Source organism: Hemitrygon akajei, chromosome 24 (assembly GCF_048418815.1).
Source record: "Hemitrygon akajei chromosome 24, sHemAka1.3, whole genome shotgun sequence".
NCBI lineage: Eukaryota > Metazoa > Chordata > Chondrichthyes > Myliobatiformes > Dasyatidae > Hemitrygon > Hemitrygon akajei.
In genome coordinates, this window is record NC_133147.1 from 9702414 (window position 1) to 9728930 (window position 26517).

The following is a 26517-nucleotide window of genomic DNA, read 5'->3' on the forward strand; positions in this document are numbered from 1 at the left end:
ACCCAGATCGAGCTCTGAACCCCGTGTGGGTCTGTGGTACTGTGATCAGACCCAGATCGAGCTCTGAGCCCCGTGTGGGTCTGTGGTACTGTGATCAGACCCAGATCGAGCTCTGAGCCCCGTGTGGGTCTGTGGTACTGTGATCAGACCCAGATCGAGCTCTGAGCCCGTGTGGGTCTGTGGTACTGTGATCAGACCCGGATCGAGCTCTGAGCCCCGTGTGGGTCTGTGGTACTGTGATCAGACCCAGATCGAGCTCTGAGCCCGTGTGGGTCTGTGGTACTGTGATCAGACCCGGATCGAGCTCTGAGCCCCGTGTGGGTCTGTGGTACTGTGATCAGACAGAGATCGAGCTCTGAGCCCGTGTGGGTCTGTGGTACTGTGATCAGACCGTGATCGAGCTCTGAGCCCCGTGTGGGTCTGTGGTACTGTGATCAGACAGAGATCGAGCTCTGAGCCTGTGTGGGTCTGTGGTACTGTGATCAGACCGAGATCGAGCTCTGAGCCCCGTGTGGGTCTGTGGTACTGTGATCAGACCGAGATCGAGCTCTGAGCCCCGTGTGGGTCTGTGGTACTGTGATCAGACCGAGATCGAGCTCTGAGCCCCGTGTGGGTCTGTGGTACTGTGATCAGACCGAGATCGAGCTCTGAGCCCCGTGTGGGTCTGTGGTACTGTGATCAGACCGAGATCGAGCTCTGAGCCCCGTGTGGGTCTGTGGTACTGTGATCAGACCGAGATCGAGCTCTGAGCCCCGTGTGGGTCTGTGGTACTGTGATCAGACAGAGATCGAGCTCTGAGCCCCGTGTGGGTCTGTGGTACTGTGATCAAAGCGAGGCAGAAATATCAGATCAATATGCAAGACAACAAGCTGAGCAAGGTTGCAGTGACCTTTCCTCATTCAGCTGGAGTCAACAAATACAATCCCTGATCATTCATCCTGCTTCACATATATTGTTGTATAATTCTTGCAAAATACATATTTATCAGAACGTTTCTTCTTATTGTCAGGAAAATTGCAATTATGTAACTGACATTTTGCTCACTAAATAAACCTATCCGCCTTCATAAACTAATTCTGTTTTGACTAATTTTTTGACAAAGCTTTATGTTCAGAGGCACCTGTGCTTCAGTGTAGACACGTGATCCGGGGACTGTGCCACATTGATTGAACACAGCAACTCCTACAGGCTGCAGTGTGAGGGGGAATTGTTAGCCTGAAGATGCGTGGGGAATTTACTGCTCTTCTTCAAGATTAATATCATGGAATATTTTATGTGAGTATATCATCTGAGGATCCTCAGAGGACCACACACTTGTCGTAGGGTTTGGACGCTTGCGTGCCTCAATGACCCGGAGAGCGATGTTGGCTGGAGTCAGGGTGTTATGCTTTGGCTCTGGGTAGGGTCACCCATGCTGAACAGGTCAAAGGGTAGAGGCCAGACTAAGAGTGGTCCACCGGTCCTCCAGGTTCAGGGTTTCAGCTCAGGGCCAACAACGCTGACTGGTCAAACAAAACTGTTACAGAAACAGCAATGAAGAGTCCTTCTACATCTGAGTGTGGTGGTATTCCTGAGCCTCTGGAGACTTGCATGACTGACAGTAGTGAAAACCGAGAGGAAACTACTGACACGATGAAGGAAGCCCTGAACACCACCAGAGATGGAGGAACTTTATTGCCTGCCAAAACACCAGTGGCATAACGGGCAGTAAGTAAGTACTACCTGAGGTGTTTAAGGAGAGCTAATCTGCCCCAAAAATTGCTGGCCAACTTTTATCGATGTGCGACAGAGAGCATACTGACATAGTATGCCAGTGTGGGACTCTAGCTGCAGCAAGACAGATCACAAAACACTGCAATGGGTGATTAGGACGGCTCAGCACATCATCGGGACTCAGCTCCCGAACTAGAGACAATCTACAACTCTCGATGCCTACGGCGTGTTTGTAACATTATTGAAGACCCATCCCATCCCAGACACTGTCTGTTGAATCTCCTGCCATCTGGTAGGAGATACAGAAACATCTTGGCCAGGACAGGAAGACTGGAAAACAGATTCTTCTCGAGGGCTGCTGTGCAGCTGAATAAAGCTACACCCCGGCTTACCAATGGCCTTCGAGTGGTATGGACTATCAAAGTCACTTGTTGCATGTAAATATGGGATTTTCTTTTTAATTAAGCCGTACCACATGCATTGTAAATATCTGTTTTGCACGGACTGGACTAGCACCACGATCTTGTTGTCTTGAGCAATTCTATTCCATTCTGTTCTGTGTCTGCCCTTGAGTGCAGATGGAGCCTCAGCTCACCAGCTCATTCGAAAGCTTCTTCCTTTGTGTATGTAGGTGTGCCCAAATATGGAACTGTTATCGGCATTGTCACGTGTACCAATTTACAGGGAAAACTTTGCCTTGGATGCTGTTCATGCAGATCAGATCTTTAGAACATAGAATAGTATAGCACATTTCAGGCCCTTCGGCCCACAATGTTGTGCCAACCCTCAAACCCTGCCTCCCATATAACCCCCTACCTTAAATTCCTCCATATACCTGTCTAGTAGTCTCTTAAACTTCACTAGTGTATCTGCCTCCACCACTGACTCAGGCAGTGCATTCCACACACTAACCACTCTCTGAGTGTAAAACCTTTCTCTAATATCCCCCTTGAACTTCCCTCCCCTTACCTTAAAGCCATGTCCTCTTGTACTGAGCAGTGGTGCCCTGGGGAAGAGGCACTGGCTGTCCACTCTGTCTATTCTTCTTAATATCTTGTACACCTCTATCATGTCTCCTCTCATCCTCCTTCTCTCCAAAGAGTAAAGCCCTAGCTCCCTCAATCTCTGATCATAATCCATACTCTCTAAACCAGGCAGCATCCTGGTAAATCTCCTCTGTACCCTTTCTAATGCTTCCACATCCTTCCTATACTGATATACTTTGCACAGAGCATTGAGCTAGAACAAGGTAAATCAATCACGACGCAGAATAAAGTGTAAAAGCTACTGAGAAAGTTCAGTGCAGGTAAACGATAATGAGCAAGATTGAAATGAGGATGAGCAATTTCAAGTTCCTGGGTGTCAATATCTCTGAGGATCTAACATGGGCACAATGTATGAATGCAACTATAAAGAAGGCAAGACAGCGAAGATATTTCATTAGGAGTTTGAGGAGATTTGGTTTGTCAACTAAAACACTCAAAACATCTATAGAAGTACTTTTGGGAGCATCACCGCCTGGTATGGGGGGGGGGGGGGCGCAGAGTTACTGCACAAGATCAAACTAAGTTGCAGAAAGTTGTAAACTAAGTCAGCTCCATCATTGGTAACAGTCTCCATAGTATCCACGATGGAGCGGTGCCTCCACCGCTATAAGGATATCTATAAGGAGTGGTGCCTTGGGTAGGCAGTGTCCATCATCAAGGACCCCAACCACTCAGGACGTGCCCTCCTCTCGTAGTCACCATTGGGGAGGAGGTACAGGAGTCTGAAGGCACACACTCAGTGATTCAGGAACAGCTTCTTCCCCTCTGCCATCCGATTTCTGAGTTGACATTGAACCCATGAACACTACCTCACTACCTTTTACTTTAGCATTTTTTGTACTGCTTGTTTTAACATAACTATTTTATATATATATATATATATATATATATACATAGTTAATATAATTCAGTTTTTTCTTTCTCTGTATTTATTTATCATGTATTGCATTGTACTGCTGCCATAAAGTTAACAAATTTCACGACATGTGCTGGTGATATTAAACCTGATTCTGCTTCTGACTGGGGACAGACATTCATCTTCTTACCATCCATTGGGGACATTTATCAGGGGTGCTGCATACGTAGGGCCCTTAATATTATCAACGATCCAACATCCTCTTTGACTTTCTACCATCAGGCAGGAGACTCCGATGCATAAAGACTAGAACGGTCAGGATGGGAAACAGTTTCTTCCCTCAGGCCATTAGGATTCTGAACTTCCTGCCTTATCGTATTCGAAGTGTCACTGGATAATTTGCAACGTACCCTACTATATTTAATTTATACACTTTATTTATGCATAATTCATTTGCAGATTTAATTCCTACTTTCTGATGTTACTGTGCATTATATGTGTGTTACGTGTCCTACAGTGCTTTACACACTGATCCGGAGAAACATTATCTTGTTTGGCAGTATATATGTACATCCATAGGTAAATGGCAATAAACTTGTTTTGACTTGTTTCACAAGAGGTCCATTCAGCAGTTTGATAACAGCTGGGTAGAAGCTGTCCTTGAGCTTGGTGGGACGTGCTTTCAGGCTTTTGTATCTTCTGCCCGATAGGAGAGGGGTGAAGAGAGAGTGTCCAGGGTGGGTGGGAGGGGGAATCCACTGTCCAGAATGACAGCTGATATATCTGTACTCACATCTCTAGAGTGGAACTGGAAATCAAATTTCAGCTTAAAAAAAAAATCATTTAGGGTGTTTTTACTGCTGTCAAATGTCAAAACGGGTCAAATTTGACCCGAACAGTATGTAAGGGTTAAGTCTGGAAAAAGTTCACAGTCCATAAACGTAACAGTCCGACTCATAAACGCAGAACCACGATACCATCTTATGATATCATTGTCGTTCACCGAAAGAGAGGGACTCCACGTAAGGCAGAGTCCTACTCTCCTGCCGCAGCGAGCAACACAGTGACAGGCCGCCGACAGACTCCCCCTCAGGATTGATCACAGTGCATGACCATATACTTTCCGACACTGTATTCCACCTGCCATTTCCGTGTCCATTCTCCTAGTCTGTCTAAGCCCTTCCGTAGCCTCTCTACTTCCTCAAATCTATCTGCCCTTCCACCCATCTACATATTATCTGAATATTTGGTCACAAAGTCATCAATTTTGTTATCCAAATCATTGAAATAAAATCTGAGAAGAATCAGTCTCAACATAGACACCTGTGTCACCAGTAGCCAACCAGAAACATCTCCCTTTATTCCGACTCATTGCCTCCTGCCAATCAGCGAATGCTCTATCCATGCTAATACCACGGGCTCTTAGCTTGTTAAGCAGCATCTTGTCAAAGGCCTTCCACAAATTCAAATACACAACATCCCCCAATTCTCCTTTGTCAAGGCTTTGGAAGAGGTTTGTTAGGATGCTGTCTGGATGAGAAGGCATGTGCTAAAACGAGAAGCTGGACAAGCAGGTCGTTCTCTCTGGAGTGGTGCAGGCTGATTGGGGTTTATGAGAGGCACGGGTGGAGTAGACAGCAAGAATCTGTTTCCCAGGGTAGAAATGTCTGATTTCAGGTGTGATTGAAGGTGAGAGAGGGTCATTTCAGAGTAGATGTGCAGGACATGATGCTTACACAGGGGGTGGTGGGTGCCTGGGGTGGGGGTGGAGGCAGATACATTACAGACTTTGAGGAGACACTCAGCTAGGCACATGAATGTGAGGAAAATGGAAGGATATGGATACTGCGTGGGCAGAGGGGATTAGTTTAGTTGGCCATTTGGGTCAGCACAACATTGTGGGCTGAATGGCCTGTTCCTGTACTGTACTGTTCTCTGTTCTATAATGGGACACATGGGCGAGGACGCTTGCATATTGCCTCCCAGAAGGTGCAGATAGACAGGTATTTTCCTCTTGAATGTTTCGACAACACGTTCGCACGTTCCATCCACAGGAACCCAAATGCCGTCTGATGCAACAGAGCAGCTACAATGACACTGGATTCTAACCTAACGTGTCAGCCCATCGTCACTGGAATCCAGCGTAATCAGTTTTAAAATAAAAACACTTGGCATCCAGGAATCTAAAGATAAAAGGTAGGTTATTGATGAACTAAAAATCTCCAGTCCCCCTGATATGAATGAGGAGAGAATATTGGTTTTAGCAAGTCTTTTTTTGATTTATAAACTATCTATTTTCTTCAGTGTTTAGTGTCTTGTGTGAGATCCTATTAATTAAAAAAATTGAAAAATGGCAATAGATTTGAATTTAGTATTTTCCTTCACACTGATTTAACTAATGTAGATTTTACTGCTAATTCAAAATTTAAAATATACCCCATTTAAGAGCTCTGGGTCCTCAGTTTAATCTGTTCACTCTCTTCCACCCGTATAATATTAATAACTATAATGTTTTACAATGCACAGCACGCAAAAAAATTAAATCAATCTCCTGCCACAAATTTCACACAGGGCATTTTTAAATCTAATAAATTTTGCATGGAATATGACATTCTAGTCAATGCCAAACAATTAAAATGAGCACGGCATAAAGATGTGCAAATTACCTGGTCTTATCATCAGGGCAGGGAGATTTATGGAAATCAATTAATTATACATTTTCCAAGCTTCAGTGGTACAAATAAAGACTCCTGCCATCCCCCACTCAAATTTCTGTTTACTGGCTTTCAGTGCTGTTCATTTTTAGTTGTTTTATTGGAGAGACAAAGGCTGTTAGTTGTGAGTGAATAACGTGGGTTTGAAGAGGGTTTCTAATTGGATTTAAAGGTTTAAGCTGATTTTATCAGAATGGACAACGGTATAATTTGCACCTGAAGGAGTGATTTAGCTGTTAGTACAAACAGGCAGTGCCAGTGGTACTGTGGTTGTCATCTGCAGATTCTGGCAGCTTTGGATGGGTTCATTTTGGTCTCTTTTACTGAGTGGCTGTATCTTTCTATCTTGTATGAGCTATGTGTGCTTTGTGCTGTGCGTGACTGTCGGTACTGTGTTTTGCACCTTGACCCTGTAGTAAAACTGCCCCATTTGGCTGTATTCATGGGCATTCATGTACAGTTGAAAGACAATTCAACTTGAATTGAATAAGCGGCCCATTTTCAATGAACTGAAATCAGTCTTAAGTTTAAGATATGGAGATTCATTAGAGCATTGTCATGAAACTTAAATACAGGAAAATCCTCCGCCATCTTGTTGTAGTATCTAAGACAACTGCAAAATGAGGAGCTCACATAAACTGCTTGAAGAACTCCGCAGGTCAGGGAGCATCTACATCAAGTCAAGTCAAGTTTATTGTCATTTAACAATATACATGTATACCGTCAAATGAGACAACGTTTCTCCAGACCAGGGTGTAAAGCACTGTAGTACACATAACACACAATAACTTATGAAAATGAGGATGAAATCTACAAATGGATTACACATAAATAAACAAACTAAAGTGTATAAATTAAATACTGTAAGGTACAGAACAGATTAACCAGTGACACTTTGAATGTGATGCGGCAGGGAGTTCTGAATCCTAATGGCCTGAGGGAAGAAACTGTTTCCCATCCTGACCGTTCTTGTCTTTATGCATCGGAGTCTCCTGCCTGATGGTAGAAAGTCAAAATGGATGCTGGAAGGACGGGTGGGATCCTTGATAATACCAAGGGCCCTGTGTACTCAGCACTCACAGTCCTTTGTAGGGACTTCCGGTCCGATGCTCGGCTGCTCCCCACACCAGATGGAGATACAACTGTCAGGGTGCTCTCAATGGAGCTCCTGTAACATGCAGTTATGATGGGGGCGTGGGGAGGGAGCCTTGCTTGCCTCAGTCTCCTCAGGAAGTGGAGGCTGCTGTGCCTTCTGATTCAGGGAGGTGATACTGAGGGAGGTAGGTGAGGTAGTTTGTGATGTGAACTCCCAGGAACCTGGTACACTTGACTCTCTCTACGGAGGAACCACAATGGAGCCCCGGGTAATCACCTTGGAACCCAGATGTACAGAGGAGGTGGGTCATCTTCAACAGGAACATAGAACAGACCTCTTGGCCCATGATGTTGTGTCAACTTAACTAAACTAGTAATTAAGCACCTAACTAAACTAGTTCCTTCTGCCTTCACAATGGCCATACCCTTCCATCTTCTGCCAAGATGAGGCCACCCTCACGGTGGAGGAGAAACACCTGAAATTCTGTCAGAACACCCTCCAACTTGATGGCATGAATATCGATTTCTCCTTCCAGTAAATAACTTTCACCCCACCCCGTCTATTCCCCATTTTGACTTTGCACTTCTCACCTGCCCATCACCTCCCCCGGGTCCCCTCTTCCTTCCCTTTCTCCTATGGTCCACTACCCTCTCCTATCAGATTCCTTCTCCTCACCTCCCTCTCACTTTAAATGCATGCCCCCTAGTATTCATTTGCAAGTTATGTGACGCGGATGATCATGGTCTTCCCATGTCCATGATTGTTCTCGGCAAATTTTTCTACAGAACTGTTTTGCCATTGGCTTCTACTGGGCAGTGTCTTTACAAGATGGGTGACCCCAGCTATTATCAATACTCTTCAGAGATTGTCTGCCTGGTGTCAGTGGTCACATAACCAGGACTTGTGATCTGCACTGGCTGCTCGTACGACCGTCTACCACCTGCTCCCATAGCTTCACGTGACCCTGACCGAGGGCTAAGCAGGTCTACACCTTGCCCAAGGGTGACCTGCAGGCTAGTAGAAGGAAAGAACACCTTACACCTCCTTTGGTAGAGACATATCTCCACACTGCCACCTGCTTATCGTTTGTAGAGGCTCCATATCCAGCTCTAAAATGGTTTTCAAAGCTGCCACAGAAAGGACACAACAAGCCCCTTCACCAGAGGCACTACCCTTCCCTGGACACCCCAAACACCCCATAGTGAATAATATAAATGATGTTTGATTTTGCTCTGTGCAGTTGAGGAGATGTGACAGATTTAGTGGCAATTTCATGGAGGTTTCTGAATCGTAATTTACGGTCAGGGAGCTTTACTCTGCTTTTGCCTGAAGGGGTGTGCGTTAGGGATGCAGTCAGCTTCACACAAGCCCAGAACAGAAATGATAGCGTATTGGTTAATACAAAGCTTTACAGTACAGGCGAACTGGTTTCAATTCCCACCGCTGTCTCTAAGGAGTTTATATGTACTCCCTGTGACCATGTGGGTTTCCTCCGGGTGCTCTGGTTTCCTCCCACAGTCCAAAGATGTCCTGTGATCAGGCTTGGATTAAATCGGGGGATTGCTAGGTGGCGTGGCTCAAAGGGCCTATTCCACGTTGTACCTCAGTAAAACATTTTTTAAAAGGAAGTAAACCAGTAAGGTTTATTTGGAGGTTTAGTTCTTATTATACAGCAATCCTGTCAGGTATTCTTAACAGTGTGCAGAAACAGAGGGATCTTGAAGTTCATGGTTGAAATTGCTGGGCAAGTTGATAGGGTACTTAAGCAGGCATGTGATGTGTTGACCTTCAATAGACAAGGGATTGAGTATTGATAATGGCTGGGAGTCACCCATCTTGTAAAGACACCGCCCAGAAGAAGGCAATGGCAAACCACATCTGTAGACCACAATCACCCACCATGCAACATGGCACACGGTGATGATGAAGAGACCATGACATAGTCTGATAGACTCTGTAGAGTATCTTCAGTTATTTCTACTCATGCATTAATTATACCCATTTTATACCCATTTATACCCATTTATACTGCCAGAACTCCTGTTTTTGACCACATTTTAAACCAAACTGGGAGAAAACCGTTCATAAGGTACACAAATGTCAATTAGCTGTAAAGTGACACGACCAACTCTCCCATGAAGATAGAAGAGGGGCACATTCGACTGTGCATCTGTGAAAATCATGGTGCCAGCGAACACTCGGCCTAGTTTTCCGCGAATAGTTCTGTAAATAGACCTTGATCCTATTTATGAGCCGATGTAGGCAAAATTTTAGACCGCAATGCATGAAGTTCGCCGCACAGCCAATCAACAACAAGATTTCCTCTCCATGTCACAACTGAGTTTCCGAAGCGATGTCCAATCAGCTGATCGGTAAGTTTGTAAAGGCCAAGCATTCGGAGGACACACCACAACCAACAGCACGCTGTCAATGTCTCCTCACGTGGTGACGAAACGTTTGCAAGTAAATTGCCAAGATCAGGGAACAACTCAACCCAACATTTTAAACCAATTAAAGTGTGTAAGTTGAAACCAAGATCCTTACTATGTATTAGTACAAATCTAACCCCATCAATTAACGAGTTTACCCGTCCATGGAGAATTTCAGAGAGAACTGCAAACTAGAAGTGACATCTCAACCAGCATTCTTCAAATTCTGATTTGAGGGAATACAGTCAATCTGTTTTACGTGCAAAAGTTGTTATTAAATTTCATTAAGATCCCAGCAATGTTCTTTTTGAATTAATTTTGCGGTTAGCCCTGTCCATAGAAACAGTTGCGTTATGGTAAAATGGTTTGGTCAGCTCTGAATAGGCGCTCAGATGTGACCAATTATAACTCCGAGCATTTCCAGATGCCACCTGCTCTCAATTATGTCAGATTACTGAACTCTGTTCTAATGTTGGTCATAACATCGAGCTCATTACATACAAAAACACCAACCGTATTTTTAGAAGCCTTATTATTGTAATGCTAGATTTTTTCTAGGGGTATTTTTTAAGTTGAATTAAATGACTGATTAAACTTTCCCTTGTGGCAATAAAGATTAACAACTTGATTTAAAAAAAAATCATTTGCAGCTTTTTATAGAAGACATGACACAAGAACACAACTTCATACACGAGTTGGATTTTTTCATCCTGACTCAAGATTAACAGCTACTGTGGGATTTATTAAAGTATCTATGGATCCCTGGTGGCATTGTTGACAGTGAGCCAGCTGTGAAACTGTTCCAGGGGAGGGTCAGGCTGAATGTGGGAGGGGTGCATGCAACATATGGATTTGCAAAGGAGTCTGTAGAGGCTGGAGTTCCTTGTGCTTGAGCAGGAAGATTTCACCTAGTTGTGTTGAGTGGAACAAACATTTGGGGAATTTAAGAAACTCTTAGACATGTGGACAATAGGCAAGTGAGAGGGAAGGGTTAGATTGATCTTAGAGTAGGCTAAAAAGTTAGCACAACATTTGCGGACTAAAGAGCTTGTACTGTGCTGTACTGTTCAGTGTCAGAATATCCCACCATTCCCTCAAAGGGTGGGGGGGGGGCAATTCTTGTAGCTTTTGTGAGATAACTCCTCTTCTTCCTAACTACTTCATAAGCTCTTTAGACTTTGTAAAACCCTGGTTAGACCACACTCGGAGTATTGTGTTCAGTTCTGCTTGGCTCATTATTGGAAGGATGTGGAAGCTTTAGAGAGGGTGCAGAGGAGATTTACCAGGAAGCTGCCTGGATTAGAGAGCGTGTCTTATGAAGAAAGGCTGAGCGAGCTTGGGCTTTTCTCTTTGGAGCGAAGGAGGATGAGAGGAAACTTGATAGAGGCATACAAGAGGCAAAGATTGAGAGGATAGCCAGAGACTTGCCCTCAGGGTGGAAATGAGAAGGCGTCATTTTATGGTGACCGGAAGAAAGCATAGAGGGAATATCAGAGGAAAGGATTTTACTCAGCGAGTTGTGGGTGCATGGTACATTTTGCAGGGGCGGTGTTGGAGGCAGATACATTAGCGTCATTTAAGACATTGCTGGATAGGCACATGGATGATAGAAAAGTGGAGGGCTATGTAGAGGGAAGTCTTAGATTGATCTTAGAGTAGGTTAGAAAGCTGGCACAACCCAGTCAGCTGTACTGAGCTGTAATGTTCTATATTCTATGTTCTACTCTCAATGGCCACTTTATAAGGTACCTCATGTATTAATAAAGTAGCCATTGAATTTATATTCATACTGTTGGGCTGCTGAAACGTAACCACTTCAAGTTTCGACATGTGTGTTCAGAGAAGCTCTTCTGCACTCCATGGTTGTAACGTGTGGTTACTTGAGTTCCTGTCAGCTTGAAGCAGTCTGGCCATTCTCCTCTGACTTCTCTCATTAACGAGGCGTTTTCACCCACAGAACCGCTGCTCACTGGATATTTTTTGGTTTCTCGTACCATTCTCTGTAAACTCTAGAGACTGTTGTGCATGAAAATCCCAGGGGATCAGTAGTACTCAAACCACCCCGTCTGGCACCAACATACCCGAACAAAGTCACTTAGATCACGTTTCTTCCCCATTCTGATGTTTGGTCTGAACAACAACTGAACCTCTTGACTGTGTCCGCGTGTTTTCATGATTGCCCGCCACATGTTTGGCTGATTAGACTTCGGCGTTTATGTGCAGGTGTATGGGGTACCTAATAAAGTGACCACGGAGTATATGCTCAGAAAATACTACCATCCCCTCAGTGGGAGGCAGTTCACAAAGCTTTTTCTCAAAACATTTACAGCATTGACCTACCCTCTTTCTATCTACAAAGTCTGCTGTTTTCCTTCGCCCCTTCTTTCTTTCCTCTTCTCTCATCAGTTTCTTGTTCTTTCTTTCACCATTTCCTTAAAATCATAGCGTACAACAGCCCAGAAACAGGCCCTTCAGCCCATCTTGTCCATGCTAACTAAGGTGCCTCTCCAAGCTAGTCCAATTTGTCACATTTGGTCCAAGTGCCATTAAACCTTTCCTATCCCTGTACTTATCCAAATGTCCCTTAAATATTAGTATTGTACCTGCCTCAACCACTTCCTCTGTTAACTTGTTATTTCTTTGTTTCACTTCTTCTTTGATTTTTTTTTTTGCCCATACAATAGGATGGATGTGGTCTCAGATGTTAGGATGGGTCCATCTACAGATATCAGGATGGATCTGGTCCCAGATAGGTAGATAGACAGATACTTTACTGATCCCAGAGGAAATACCAGCGTCACAGTAACATGACAAGTACACAGATACACAAATATACAAATATTAGAAGAGAAGTACGAAAGAATAAAAAATAAGTTACCTTAAACAGTCTAATGAGGGGGACATCACCTCCCCGGCTATAGGTTGACTCATTCTTGAACCTAACGGCCGAGGGTAAGAATGACTCTTTGTAATTGTCTTAGTCTATTACTAAAGGTGCTCCTGTGTTCAGCCAAGGTGGCATGCAGAGGCTGAGAAATATTGTCCAGAATTGCCAGGATTTTCCGTGGGGTCCTTTGTTCTACCACAGCCTCCAGTGTGTCCAGTTTGACCCCTATAACAGAGCCAGCCTTTCTAATCAGTTTATTGAGTCTGTTGACATCACCCACATTGATACCATTGCCCCAGCACACCACCACATAGAAGATTGTACTGGCGACAACAGACTGGTAGAATGTGAAGGAGAGGCCTGCATATTCCAAAGGACCAGTCTCCTCAGGAAGTAGAGGTGACTCTGGCCGTTTGAGTACACAGCCTCTGTTGGTGCTCCACTCAAGCCTGGTGCACCCTGAGGTACTTACCTCACCACATCCATGTCCTCCCCATCAATAGTAACAGGGAGCAGTGCAGGCTTAGTCTTCCTAAAGTCCATCACCATCTCCTTTGTCTTACTGATGTTGAGCTGCAGATGATACAGCTTGCACTATCTGCTCCCAGATGTCAGGATGTGTCCACTTACTGATATTTGGATGGATCTTGTCCCAGATGTTAGGATGGATCCATTTCCAGGTATTAGGAATGATTCAGTTCCAGGTGTTAGAATGGGCCCAATTCCAGATGTTAGGGTGGATCTGGTCCTAATGTTAGGATGAGTCCGTTTGTAGGCTTGGGTAATAGCCTACAAAGTACCCAGGACATCTTCAAGGAGAGGCACCTCTGAAAGCGTCCATTATTAAGGACCTCCAGCATCCAGGACATGCCCTTTTCTCGCTGTTACCATCAGGGCGGAGGTACAGGAGCCTGAAGGCACACACACAGTGATTCAGGAACAGCTTCTTCCCCTCTGCCATCTGATCCCTAAATGGACATTGAACCCTTGGACACTACCTCGCTTTTTAAATATATATTATTTCTGTTTTTTACACAATTTTAAAATCTATTCAATATATATATGCTGTAATTTATTTATTTATTATTATTATTTTTCTTCTATATTATGTGTTGGCGCGTGACCAAGTGGTTAAGGCGTCGGTCTAGTGATCCGAAGGTCGCTAGTTCGAGCCTTGGCTGGGGCTTGCGTGTTGTGTCCTTGAGCAAGGCACTTAACCACCCATTGCTCTGTGACGACACCGGTGCCAAGCTGTATTGGCCCTTGCCCTTCCCTTGGACAACATCGGTGGCGTGGAGAGGGGAGACTTGCAGCTTGGGCAACTGCCGGTCTCCCATACAACCCTGCCCAGGCCTGCACCCTGGAAACCTTCCAAGGTGCAAATCCATGGTCTCTCGAGACTAACGGATGCCTATATTATGTATTGCATTGAACTGCTGCTGCTAAGTTAACAAATTTCACGACACATGCCGGTGATAATAAACCTGATTCAGATTCTGATTTCCAGATTTTAGGATTGATCCAGTTCCAGAAGTTAGGAAAGACCGGATGAAGAGAATCCAAGCTGCAAGGATTTGAAGTTGTATGCAATTTGCATGAAGAAATTTAGCCCCCGTGGGGAAAACTAGCCGTGGGGACCTTGTTTGTTGCAGCAGGTAACAGACCTGATTTTAGATTATTAAGCTGAAAGGTATTATGGAGAACGGCAGTTGGAGACACTTTTATGAGGTCTTAATGCTGCCTATACTATTGTGTCATCTAACTTTAGTCCAACTTGAATTCCATTCAAAGTTAAAAAACGTGAAGAAATAAATAGTTCTATGCATTGGATAGATGAACCCGAATGAGTGAATGCGGCTCTAGACGAGGTTCAGTAGAACTTGGCAGGTCATACATTCATTTCCAAGAATTCAATCTATTTTTTATTAATTGAGAAGAGGCCTTTTCAGCCCTTTCAGCTGCACAGCCCTGAAACCCCTGATTCAATCCCAGCCTAATCACAGGACAATTTACAATGACCAATTAACCTACCAACCGGTACGTCTTTGGACTGTGGGAGGAAGCCGGAGCACCCGGAGGAAACCCACAGGGTCACGGACGTTTGGGGAGAGGGGGCATGTACAATCTCCTTACAGGCAGCGGCAGGAATTGAACCTGGGTCTCTAGTACCATAGAGCGTCGTGCTAACCACTATGCTCGGGTGCTGCCCCAGTGTTGGAGGCAGAGGGTGCTGTATCTGCAGTACCGTTCACACCCTCTGCAGGATACCCTCTGAGGGCCTACATCCCGTGAGGGCTGTTTCCAGGGTAGTCACTGCTCCAATACGGAAAACACAGAAGCCGGCTTGTGCAGAGCAAGATCCCATAAGCCTCCGCTCTGTCTGCTGAAAACCAAACTTTCCCGTGGCCAAACTCCCATTTGCATTCTGTCATTTCGGCCCAAGACCACCTCTTTCACCATGATGAGGCCACCCTCAGGGGAGAGGAATGACACCTTATGTCCTACCTGGGTAGTTTCCAACCTGATGGCATGAACATTGATGTTTTCCTTCTGGTAAAAAATTCCTTCCCCACCCCTCTTCTTCTATTGCCCTCTCTGGCCTTCTACCTCTTCTCACTTGCCTCTTACCTCACCCTAGGTCCCCTCATCCTTCCCATTTTCCTCTGGTCTACTGCCCTCTCCAATGAGATTCCATCTCCACTTTCCCTACCCACACGGTTTCACCTATCACCTTCCAGCTATCCCTCTTCCCTTACTCCCCGCCCCCCTCCATTTTCTGGAGGCATCTTCTCCTTTCCTTTCCAGTCCTGAAGACTGTAAGACCATGAGAGCAGAATTAGGTCATTTGGTTTATTGAGTTTGCTCCGCCCTTTCATCATGGCTGATCTATTTCTCTCTAGGTCCCAATCTCCTGCCTTCTCCCTGTAACCCTTCATGCACCAACTAATTAAGAAACTATCAAACTCTGCCTTAAATATACCCAATGACTTGACCTCCACAGCTGCCTGTGGTAATGAATTTCATAGATTCATCACTATCTGGCTAAAGAAATACTTCCTCATCTCTGTTTGAAATCGATCTCCCTCTATACTGAGGCTGTGTCCTCTAGTCTTAGACTCCACCACCACAGGAAATATCCTTTCTACATCCATTCTATCAACCTTTCAACATTCGATAGGTTTCAATTAGATCCCCCCCCCCCCACTGAATTCCAGTGAGTAGAGGCCCAGAGCCAACAAACACTCCTCACGTGGGAAGCCTTTCAATCCCAGAATCATTTTTGTGAAGCTCCTTTGAACCCTCTCCAACATCAGCACATTGAAGAAGGGTCTCGGCCCGAATCATCGACTTCCATTCATTTCCATAGATGCTGCCTGACCTGCTGAGCTTCTCCAGCATCTTGTGTGAGTTGCTCTGGATTTCCAGCACCTGCAGAATCTCTCAGGTTTGTGACTGGGAAATCAATTTCAGTGATTGAGAAGAAGCATTGGCCATGTAGCACAAAAAAAACCACCCAGACTCCTAGACTGAATGATTACTCATTTTACCCAAGAGGTGTGGAACACTTTTTTTTGGATCTCAGAAGGATTTATTCAGATTTGAATTCACTTATTGTCACATGTACTGCGCACCAAGGACAGGATACAGAAAAGGTGCCGGGAAAGGGCCAGTAACATCATTCAGGATCCCACCCCACCTGCTCATGGACTGTTTGTCCCACTCCCACAGGGAGGAGGCTACATAGCATCCACATTAGGATCACAAGTCTTAAAAACAGTTACTTTTTCCAAATAGTATGGCTGATCAACACCTCCACCCACTAACCCACCCCAACACCACTACTTTATCACTTCCTGTCAGAGTCACCTTATTTATAGACACTCCTGTGTCTAGTGGCATCTTATGAACATAAAATCAATCTATGTACATAAGCTATCCTATGTATTTATATTTATTGGGTTTTTTATCTTATTGCATTTTTTTTTTGTGCTGCATGGGATACAGAGTCACAATTATTTCGTTCCCCTTTACATTGTGTACTGGAAATGACATTAAACATGTGGACTGCCCCCTCAGCACAATCCTCACTGACTTGATTTGATTTTTAGGCAAACAACACAATTCAATGTACATGTGACAAATAAAGCCGATTTTTTACAGCCGTTAAGTGTCACTGCACATTTTGGCGCCAACGTAGACGCCCACAATGCTCAGCAGAGCAACACAGGCAGCAGCAGCAACAACAAGATTAACAACAGAGGAACAACACCCACCCACTGGCACTATGTACCATGCCTCTACATCAGGTCACCTCTCGCCCTCCTTTGTCCCAAGGAGAAAAGCCCCAGCTCACTCAACCCATCCTCATGAGACACGCTCTCTAATCCATGCAGCTTCCTGGCAAATCTCCCCACATCCTTCCTATAATGAGGTGACCAGATAATGAGATCAGGGAACACGCACCAATCCTCATGAGGGATCAGAAGTGGAGAGAGTGAGCAGTTTCACGTTCTTGGGTGTCAATATCTCTGAGGATCTACCCTGGACCCAAAATAACGATGCAGCTACAAAGAAGGCACAACAGTGGCAATATTTCATTAGGAGTGTGAGGAGATTTGGTGTGTCACCTAAAGCACTCGCAAGTTTCTACAGGTGTACTGTGGAGAGCATCCTAGCTGTCTGCATCACCATCTGGTACGGAGGGGGGGGGGGGCTGTAATCAAAGTAAGCTGCAGAGAGCAGTAAAATCAGTCAGCTCCATCATCGACAGTAGCCTCTGGATACCAAGGAGCGGTGCCTCAGAAAGGGGCATCCATCATTAAGGACCCCCATCACCTAGAACCTGCCCTCTTCTCGTTTCTACCATCAGGGAGGAGATACATGAGCCTGAAGACACAGACTCAATGATTCAGGAATGGCTTCTTCCCCTCTGCCATCCAATTCCCAAATGGACATTGAGCCCATGACCACAATGATTCAGGAATGGTTTCTTCCCCAGTGCCATCCGATTTCTGAATGGACATTGAACCCATGCCCACAATGATTCAGGAATGGCTTCTTTCCCTCTGCCATTCAATTTCTGAATGGACATTGAACCCATGACCTCTAGTTCACTATATTTTTATTTCTATTTTTTCACTACTTATGTAACTATTTAATATATATTCATAGTTTTTTTCTCTATTATTAGACATTGCATTGTACTGCTGCTGCAAGGTTAACAAAATTTCACAACATATGCTGATGGTTAAACCTGATTCTGACTGAATATTGCAAATTGTGTCTAACCAGGGGTTATCGCAATATCTGTAGGATATATTTTATATAATTATGTGGAAGAATATGCTCATGGTCATTAAGATGGATTATTACTGCCATGGGAGAACCAAAGGTTCTTAGTGTTAGTCCTACCAGAGTGTGGTTCTGTGAATTACTGTAAAGGCTTCCCCAGAGTTATCGGTTTTGTGGTTCGGATTTTAAAAAATGCCTTAAATGCAATTATGAAAACACAAGAGACCACAGGAGCTGGAACCTGGAGAACAAACTATCTGCCGGAGAAACTCAGCGATTTAAGCAGCAAGTCATAAACACAAGAGATTCTGTAGATTCTGGAAATCCATAGTCCTCATCATCATTATTTGCCGTGTCTTATGATGTGGACGATCATGTTCTTCCCATGTCCATGATTGTTCTTGGCAAATGTTTCTACAGAAGTGGTTTGCCATTGCCTTCTTCTGGGCAGTGTCTTTACAAGATGGGTGACCCCAGCCATTATCAATACTCTTCAGAGATTGTCTGCCTGACATCAGTGGTCGCGTAACCAAAGCTTGTGATGTGCACCGGCTGCTCATACGGCCGTCCACCACCTGCTCCCATGGCTTCATGTGACCCTGCTCAGGGGGCTAAGCAGGTGCTACACCTTGCCCAAGGGTGACCTGCAGACTAGTGGACGGAAGGAGCACCTTACATCTCCATTGGTAGAGACGCATCTCCACCCCGCCACCCTAAACCAGAGTGACACAAAGTGCTGGAGGCACTCAGCAGGTCAAGCAGCATCTACGGAAATGAATAAACCGTCAACGTTTTGGCCCGAGACCCTTCATCAGGAGTGGAAAGGAAAGGAGAAAAAGCCAGAATAAAAAGGTTCGGCGGAGGGGAAGAAGTACAACCTAGAATGTGACAGGTGAAGCCAGGTGGGCGGTGGGGGGGAGCGATGTAAGAAGCTGGGAAGTGATAGGTGGAATTGGTAAAGGGCTGAAGAAGAAGGAATGTGATAGGAGAGGAGAGTGGATCATGGGAGAAAGGGAAGGAGGAGGACTACCTGAGGGAGCTGATGGGCAGGTGAGAAGAGAAGGGGTAAGAGGGGAGCCAGCATGGGGAAAATTGATGTTCATGTCGTAAGGTGGGGACTAACCAGATGGAATATGAAGCGTTGCTCCTCCGACCTGAGAGTGTCCTCATTGTGGTGGTAGAGGAGGCCAAGGACTGACCCGTTGGTATTGGGATGGGGAAAGCAATTAATTGGTTGGTCAGTGGGAAATCCTGATTACTGTGGACAAGACCATAAAGTCGTCTGCAATGAGCAGGGTTTCAGGTCACAACCGTGGCTCAGGACCCCCCCGCAAGTCATCTCCTGATGCAAGCTCTTGATTTGAAACACTGACTTTGCCTCCGCAGTTTGTCCACATGCTACTATATTCAGTTAACCAATCAGGAACAGAGTGGTAACACCAACTTGTTTCAGTTGGCCCCTTATCTGAGAGAGGCTGTGTTGGCATTGGAGAAGGTCCTGAGGAGGTTCATGAGAATGAAAGGGTTAATGAATGAGGAGCGTTTGATGGCTCTGGGCCTGTACTCCCTGGAATTTAGAATGGGAAGGGGGATCTCATTGAAACCTGTCAAATATTGAAAGGCCGCTGTAGAGTGGACTTGGAGAGGATACTTCCTACGATGGGGGAGTCTAAGACCAGAGGACACAGCCTCAGAATAGAGGGGCGTCCATTTAGAACCGAGATGAGGAGGAATATCTTTAGCCAGAGAGTGGTGAATCTGTGCGATCCACTGTCACAAAATGCTGTGGCGGGCCAAGTTACTGCGGAGGTTGACAGATTTTTGATTAGTCAGGACATCAAAGGTTACAGGAAGAAAGTGGGAGAATGGGGTTGAGAGGGATAGTACATCAGCCATAATGGAATGATGGAGCAGACTCGATGGACTGAATGGCCCCATTCAGCTGCCATGTCTTATGGTCTTATTGTCAGAAACAGTAAAATGAATACACTTGGTTATTGTAAGCACTGATTGAGATCACTAATATCCGTTAGGGATGAGAATCTGTTGTCCACCCCACACCCCCCAGTCAGGTTTCATTGTGATTCCAGACCCACTACAGTGTGACCGACTGATAACTGCTCTCTGGATTGGCCCAGCAAGTCCATAACATCACAAGAGGTATGAGTCAAAATAGGCTATACACTCCATTGAGTCTGCTCCGCCATTCGACTCTGTGCTATCATTTAATCATGGCTGATCACATCTTCCTCTCAACCCCATTCCCCTGGCTTCTCCACGTAACATTTGACACCCCGACTAATAAAGAACCTGTTGGCCTCTGCTTCAAAGATACCCAATGACACGGCCTCGACAGCCACCTGTGGCAATGTCACAGAGACTCTCTTACACTGTCCTCTACCCAGAATCACACCACCACCTTCTCAGGGCCAGATCGAGGTGAGCAGTAAACAGTCCTGACGAAGGGTCTCGGCCCAAAACGTCGACAGCGCTTCTCCCTATAGATGCATTTTGTGTGTGTTGTTGAGTAAACAGTGGTGCTGGCTGCAGTGCCCACAAAGTTTAGACGAACGAGAGGAATCTTGGCTGGTCCCCACAGTAACACCAAAGCTGCCACAGACAATGATTTGAGGTCTTGAAAATGACAGTCCGGGCACAGCATTGAACACACCCTCTGCAATGCTCATTACAGGGTTGGAATGATGTCAGCACTGGAATTCTTGTGGGATAGCACATTATACTTAGGATCCAATTAGATCTCTGTAAGCACAAAGAAGTTTGTTGCCTCCTGCTCTCTGTGGATGAGAACGGGTCGCCAGCACTACAACCCTGTCCCCACGATACCACAATAACCCTGTGTGTAACAGTGTCCAGGGAGGGGTGACCCCTCTGGCCAAGGGGCTTGTCAGGTCCATTCTGGTCCTTTGATTGGCTGCTCACCTAGGGGAAGGAAATCTCTGATCTCAAACCACTGAGGCATTGCAGCTTTACCCACTGGTGGGGAAGGCATCGGGAGTAAACCCTGAGGGGGAAGACCCAGAGCTGAAGTCCTTAAGGCAGTGCTACATTGAGGTCAACACCGACTGGAAAGTGCTGCGCTGCCGTTGGGGTTACCCAGCTGTTTTGGTATCTGCTGTTTCTCTGCGTTCATCAGCTGTGTGGAGAGGGGGAGCAGCTCAGTCCCAATATTGTACTACCCTGGCTTGCGGAGCAGCTTGCCTATCTGGGCAGCTAGGACACAACGCCCTTGGTCGACGCCAACCAATGGAGGGCTTCTCTCTGTTTCATAAGGAGCGCGAGCCAAAACTTCATCAGCGGTGTTCTGTTGGCTCAGCGGACAACGGGGGGCTGGAGTCTGGCGCCAAAGGAGTATGCTGAGGCGAAGAGTGACCCTCACTGTCCCATCAGTCACCGACAAGAGGCTCGTGGTCTGTGTGTGGGGGAGGACAACCCGGCTGTCATCCGGTTGCAGAGGTGAGGAGGAATCTCTCTAGCCAGGGGATGGTGAATCCATGGTATTAATTGTCACATTCAGCTGTGGAGGCCAAGTCATTGAGTATATTTAAAGCAGAGGTTGACGGGTTCTCAATTGGAAAGGGTGTCACTTTACAGGGAGAAGTGGGAAAATAAATCAGCCACGATTGAATTCTCCAAGAGGACCACACCTTTGGGAAACTTGCTGGAGTCAGGGCTTTATGCTTTGGCTCTTTGTAGGGTCAAAGTGTAAAGGCCAGGCTAAGAGTGGTCCATTGGTCCTCCAGGTTTGGGGGTTCAGCTCAGGGCTAACAAACCTGACTCGTCAAACGAAACTGTTATGGAAACAGCAATGAAGTTCAAAGTAACTGTATTATCAGAGTACAATTATGTCACCGTATATAATCCTGAGATTCATTTTCCTGTGGACATACTCAGCAAATCTGTAGAAATTAACTATAACAGGATCGATGAAAGATCAATCAGAGTGCAGAAGACAATAACTGCAATGAAGAATCCTTCTTCACCACGTTTATTGCTTAGCTCACTGCTCTACTCTCTCTACACCCACGACTATGTGGGTGGGCACAGCTCAAATGCCATCTATAAATTTGCTGGTGATTCAACCGTTGTTGGCAGAATCTCAGGTGGTGATAAGAGGGTGTACAGGAGGGAGGGATATCAGCTAGATGAGTGGAGTCACAGCAACATCCTTGCACTCAGTGTCAGTAAGACCAAAGAGCTGATAGGATAAGTCGAGGGAACACAAACCAATCCTCATAGAGGGATCAGAAGTGGAGAGAGTCAGCAATTTCATGTTCTGGGGTTTCAATATCTCTGAAGTTCTGTCTTGAATCCAACATATCGATGCAACTACAAAGGGAAGACAGTGGCTATATTTCATTAGGAGTTTGAGGAGACATCACCAAAGACACCTGCAAATTTCTACAGATGTACCATGGAGAGCATTCAAACTGGCTGCATCACCGTCTGGTGCGGGAGCGGGGGCTGCTGTACAAGATCGAACTATGTTGCAGAAAGTTGTAAACTTAGTCAACACTATCATGGGTCGTATCCAAGATATCTTTAAGGAACGGTGCCTTAGGAAGGCAGCGTCCATCATCAGGGATCTCGACCACTCAGGACGTGCCCTCTTCTCGTAGTCACAATTAGGTAGGAGGTACAGAAGGCTGGAGGCACACACTCAGTGATTCAGGAACAGCTTCCGCTCTGCTATCAGATTTCTGAATGGACATTGAACCCATGAACACTACCTCAATATTTTTTTAATTTTTATGTCTGCACTGCTTATATTTACTGTAATTCATATTTTTCTATTATTATGTATTGAATTGTACTGCCGCTACAAAGGCAATAATCTTCATGATGTTATGCTGGTGATGTTAAACCTGATTCTGATTGTGATACATCTACTGTACGTGCAATGGTATTCCTGAGACTCCACCCAGGTCTCGAATGACTGACAGTAGTGAAAACCGAGGGGAAGCTACCGACACGATGAAGGAAGCCCTGAACACTGGACAGACAGAGATGGAGGACCTAGTTGCCAGCAAGTGTAACGGGCAGTAACTAATGACCGAATGGCTTAATTCTGCTCCTGTGTCCTATGGTTTTGGCTTCATGATGGCCAGGCCCGGCACAGTCCGTCCTGTGGGGCTCATTATAAACTCATACCAGGTTCACTGAAAATACCTCACCCTCTTTCCTAGATGTTGTGAGGAGCTGAGCACATTATGGAAAACCAGAGGCCCAACGTGAATCCTTCAGAGCTGTGGAGGATTTGGAAATGGAATTGGAATTGGTTTATTATTCTCACGTGGATCAAGCTACAATGGAAATATAGAAACAAATACAATGGTTCACCACCCGCTAGCTAAAGAAGTTCTTCCTCATCTCTATTCTAAAGGGACGTCCTTCTATTCTGAGGTTGTGCCCTTTGACCCTAGAGTTGAGGTGTTGGTGAGTGTTTTTGACCACAACATCGCCACTGTCAGAACAGGACACGCTATTGGTGACTTGATAGAGGCATACACAATTACGAGGGGGATTGATAGGGTAAATGCAAAGAAGGTCTTTCTCCTGAGCTTCAACCAGAGGTCATAGGTTAAAGGTGAATGGTGAGCAGCGTTCTTGTACCTTTACTGCACTGAAAGTGCACACGGGTGCAGTCAAACTTGACAAAGGCGTTGGCCAATACGACCAGCAATCAGGAAATCTTCAATCTTGCAGTTGTCTCTCTGGCTGCTGTAACAAGGGAATGCCACCCAGAAGAAAGAGGAGACCCACAGTAACAGATGATCTAACACCTAAAAAGAGCAGGCACGATGGCACCATGTATAGGAAACAAGGCTCAACTAGGGTGAAGCCTGAAGAAGAAGGGTTCTCCAGCAAGTGATCCTTAGAATGGTTCTATGAGTATGCAGGTAGAGATGATGTCTTAGGCCCTGAAGACATGGAGAAATTCTGTGAAGACAGTGGAGTAGAACCCGAAAATGTGGTTATGTTGGTGCTGGCTTGGAAATTGGAAGCCCAGAGCATGGGCTACTTCAGTCTACAAGAATGGCTGAAAGGAATGACCTTATTACTATGCGACACAACTGAAAAACTGAGAAATTCACTAGATTACTTGAGGTCGTTGTTGAATGAGCCCACAAATTTTAAACTTATATACAGATACGCATTTGATTTTGCACGGGAAAAGGATCAATGTAGTTTGGAGATGAGCACTTGCAAAATGTATGCTGGGACTACTTTTAAGAAAAACTTGGCCACCCTTTCCAGCTTTTCATCAGTTCCTTGAGCAATCTAAGAATAAAGTGATCAACGAGGACCAGTGGTGCATGCAATGTGCTCGAATTTAGCAGAACAATTAACCCTGATCTGGGCAGCAGTGATGAAGATGGGGCTTGGCCAGTCTTGCTGGATGAATTTGTGGAATGGTTTAAAGACAGACAGATGTCCTAGCACTTTAACTTCAGGAACAACATCTATATTCAAAATTAGCCATCAAAGGCCTAGGCAAACAAATTTGAAGAATATTTTTGTTTTAAACCCTCCCCCCAAAAAATCTGACTTGCTGCAAGCATTAAATATCTATAAGCACTTAAATCTGGTATCAAACTTTCTTCTGAGCCTTTTGTTTTTGTTTTTTTTGGGTAATGGGACTACATCAGTGGTACAGCAAACCACGCTGATAGCTTGCTGACGAACTTGTGAATTGTGTTGTAAGCTGTTCTGCATAGAAATCTCTTTGAGGAAAGATAATAAATCCTGATGAAAATTGTATTAAATGGTTAAAAGTCTTAGATAAATACTTGTTGAAGACTTGTTGACTAAACCAGTATATGTATGCATTTAGAGCTGTTTTGTATAGCTTAATCGATGAATCTCAAGATTAGATTTATTTTTAGAGCATAAATTGTTGGAATGTGGTATAGCAAAATTTTGATTCACTGCACCAAGCTGTAATCTGTTGAAATCGTGCACCATAATGGGTTGTTTAAGCCCTAATTCTTGCCTTGTCTACCCTGAAAAAAAGGAAAAAAAGGGTGAATGGTGAGAAGTTCAAGGAGAACATGAGGGGTACTTCACTGAGAGGGCGGTGAGGGTGTGGAACGAACTGCCAACACAAGTGGAGCATGCAAGCTTAATTTCAACATTTCGGTGAAGTTTGGTTAGGTACGTGGATGGTAGGGGTATGGAGCGCTATGGTCCTGGTGCAGGTCAGTGGGAGTAGGCAGTTTAAATGGTTTGGCATGGACTAGATGGGCCGAAGGGCCTGTTTATGTGCTGCACTTTCCTATGACGTTACGACTCTACAATGCTCACACCTTGGAAGTTGAAACTCCCAACCGTTTCAAACTGCTGATGTGGAACTGGGGTTCCCAACCTTTTTTATGTCATGGACCCCTGCCATTAACCGAGGGGTCCATGCACCCCAGGATGGGAACCACCAGTGTAGAATAACCAGCTCTTTTGTTGACTTTGACGGGATGGTTGGTTGTCATGACACCGTGTCACCAAATTCTTTGTCTCCTTCTGTACTCCGGCCTGTCGTTTGAGTTTCACAAACTCTTCAGGAGACAGTTCCTTACCCAGGCACCCTTTGGCTGGCCAGAGCAGTGGTACTCCTCAATATGAAAAATTACCTATTCACCAGGAATGTCCTTGGTAGATAAGTGTGTATACATACATACACACACACACACACACACACACACGCACACACAGTATATATATATTGTTATTTTGACTGATGACTCGTTTTTCTAAGAAATTACATATTGAAGTGGTAATACTCATTGCAAATTGGTTTTACATTTAAAAATGAATCATCTGTTTATAAATCCCATGTAATATTAAAGGCAAGATTCTTGTTTCCAATGTCACGTGCTACTTGTTACAGGTTGTTTTATCTCTGATGAGTGAGAGATAGATTTTTTGCAATGCATTAACATTTTGTGTGTGAAATTATATTGAATATATTTGCATTTAAATTAGTCTATTTGAATTGCTCTGTATTTAAAACTAAAGAGTAGAAAGGACAATATTTATATTCACAATGCTAGAGGAACTCAGCAGGTCAAGCAGCATCTACAGTGATGAATAAACAGTTGACGTTTCAGGCCGAGACCCTTCTTCAGGACTGGGAAGGAAGGTGGAAGGTGCCAGAATAGAAAGGTGGGGGTGGGGAAGGAGGACACGCGGCTAGAAGGTGAAAGGTGAAGCCGATGAGTGGGAAATGTCCAGATCTGGAAAGGAAGGATAGGAGAGGAGAGTGGACCATACGAGAAAGGAAGGGCGGAGGAGATCAGGGGAAGGTGATAGGCAGGTGAGAAGAGGTAAGAGGCTGGAGTGGGGAATAGAAGAAGAGAGGAGAGGAGGGATTTTTTTTACCGGAGGGTAAAATCGATACTCATGCCATCAAGTTGGAGTCTACCCAGATGGAGTATAAGGTCCTGAAGAAGGGTCTCAGCCCGAAATGTCAAC

General features: G+C 45.1%; 1 long non-coding RNA gene and 1 pseudogene across 1 annotated transcript in view; both read left to right on the forward strand.

Moving 5' to 3' along the window:
• Window positions 1–14293: 14293 nt before the first annotated feature.
• LOC140715581 (uncharacterized) overlaps window positions 14294–26517 on the forward strand; it is a 41945-nt gene continuing 29721 nt past the window's right edge. Inside the window, exon 1 of the long non-coding RNA XR_012096163.1 lies at window positions 14294–14396. This is a non-coding gene — a long non-coding RNA (uncharacterized lncRNA). The remainder of the gene's footprint in view (window positions 14397–26517) is intronic.
• On the forward strand, window positions 23737–24571 carry LOC140715578 (DCN1-like protein 4 pseudogene; annotated as a pseudogene).